Source organism: Neomonachus schauinslandi, chromosome 4 (assembly GCF_002201575.2).
Source record: "Neomonachus schauinslandi chromosome 4, ASM220157v2, whole genome shotgun sequence".
Classification (NCBI taxonomy): domain Eukaryota; kingdom Metazoa; phylum Chordata; class Mammalia; order Carnivora; family Phocidae; genus Neomonachus; species Neomonachus schauinslandi.
The window spans coordinates 132,300,908-132,303,305 of NC_058406.1; the positions used below are offsets into that span (position 1 = coordinate 132,300,908).

General features: G+C 34.5%; 1 pseudogene; it reads right to left on the bottom strand.

Annotated features, from left to right (window-relative positions):
- Window positions 1-229: 229 nt before the first annotated feature.
- On the bottom strand, window positions 230-992 carry LOC110579122 (annotated as a pseudogene).
- Between the last annotated feature and the right edge of the window lie 1,406 nt (window positions 993-2,398).

Genomic DNA, 2,398 nt, shown 5'->3' on the forward strand with positions numbered 1-2,398 from the left:
ACTTGCATTCTTTTCCATCCAGTTGAACACACCAAAGCACTGAATGAACTGAAAGAAACCTTTTATAAATGAATAGAAGATGGCACAGGTCATTTTATGGATAAAAGGAAGAGGGACTATGTACTTTGATTTGCAAATAACGTTCTTTATCCAAGTAAATCCTCAGTGTTTCTATTATCTTTGAATGACAAGATCCATTAAGTACTGTGTGAAAAAAGAGACCATCCTTTTACTGATGGAAGGCTTCTAATCTTATTCCGTTGGATCTTCTGGATGTCTCAAGGCAATTCCATTACAAAGGAGCAGCTCAGTATAAGGTGGCCAAAAAGAATCACTAATTTTGACATATGGATCATGTGGAACATCAAATAATCTATTTAAAAGAATCTCTAACATTTCATGCAGTGTTATCAGCTGTGCAGTTGATTCTTGAATTTTTTTTTTTTTCCTTTTCTTTTTAACATTTCTACCAGGCAGAGGAAAATGATCTTCCGGAAACTCACCCAAGGTAATCAAGAGTTTCTCCTTATATTCTTTTATATCATGCATTTTAGTTTTCAGCTCATCAAAGATTCTTGATTCAGAAAATGTCACAACCTGATGCTTCAATCATTGTGTAGTACATTAAGAGATTCCAGTAGCTGTTGCTGTTCATCCAACCACTGTTGCTCCCTTTCCAAGTCTTCCTTTAGATTTTCATTCTTTGACTGAATAGTAGAGAGTACCAATTCACGATCATGTCTCAATTTTTAGAACTCTTCTTTTCCTAATGTTACTAGAACTTCTTCATTTAGTGGAATTATTCCAGGACTTTCTTTCTGCCATTGATTGAGTTCAGCAGTCAAACATTTCGCTTGCATAAATAATAATGACAGTTCTTCCATATCTTTCCACATTTCTTCACATTCTTTAATAAGTTCTTCTTCAGCATTTGTAACATCTTCCATATCTGTAGTACTGTCTGGATCTAGATCTTGCTGATTCACTGACATGTGCCTTGTCATAATTAGCCTTATAAGAAAAAAAGCTGTGTGACCTTGGGCAAGTCACTTAAACTGTCTGTGCCACAGTTTCCTTATCACCACAGTGCCATGGACTTCAGGTCATCTCGGCCGGGCGTAAACCAAATACGTATGAATTTCTAAAATTAGTGAAGTAATTTTTTCAAATTGAATTATATTTTCCTTCCATATTTCATTTCAAGGAAGTCTTTGATAGTCTTTTTCTTAAAATTAAAGAATAGATTATTTCATAAAAACTTTTTATGGCTTTTCAAGTAATTAAGTTTTGTAAATCGGTGAACTTTTACTGACTAATGTTAAACCATTTTCTGAGTTATAAATTGATTTCCTCATTGAGATACTATTTTTAGATCATCTTCAGTATTTTTAAATCCTTATTTGGATGTACTGCTATCTTGTTGGATGATTATGCTTCATCAAACTTTTTTTCAAAAAATCTTCCTAAAATTGGCTAATAATATGTTATTAGGAACAATTTTAATATGAAAGCAAATCTGTAACTGTCTGTAAAACCAAGTTTTAATCATTTGATGAGACTTTTCTAAGGATTCTGGAAATTGCATCAATGTTTTTAAAGATCATTATAGAATTTTTAGCACTGCAGCATAAAATCTGTATATGAGAAATTAATGGGTTTCCCTTACGTTACTTTCTGCTGCCATGGGCATCTTCTGTCACTCTTCTCATCAATATTCTCCTAACATGAGGCACAAGGAGGTGAATGACCCGGAGGGAAAGAGGTGACCTGGTGAGCTCTTCAGTCCTTAGAGCACCTGTTATCCATGGATTTCAAAGCACTTAATCCAGTTTGATGGTCTTGTGAGTTAAGAAGTGCTTTACTACTTGGCTGTGAGCTTGTCATAGGTCTCCAGTACATTATTGGAAAATACAACCCCTGGGCTATTTTCCTGACTCCTGGGTCAATGTTCACATCAAGAGATAACACTTGAGCCTTGGCTGACAGGGGGTTTGGGTGCTGATGGTTAACACTACTAGTCATTGATCTTCTTGCTTCCTGTTTATTCATATGTACAAACCTGAAAAATTAAATATCCCCACACTGCATGATTCCAGTATTTGGAGAATTATGATCTTCTCCCATGGAAATATGAATAATTTTAAGGAACGTATGATTGTGCCATGAACAATTGAAGTCAAAGCAAAGAATAGAATAACTAAAAAAAAGCCTGGTGATAAAATATAATTTGAGGGAACTATGTTAAGGCATAAACCAGTTATGAGATATTTATAGACTTTGACTTTGTAAAGCAACTTTGCATTTGACTGTGTTTATTAGTGAATGGGAATGTATTTCCCTATATTGAATGAGCATTTCTTGGCAGGCAAACTGTGCACAAGCTACAATGAGCTTCAAT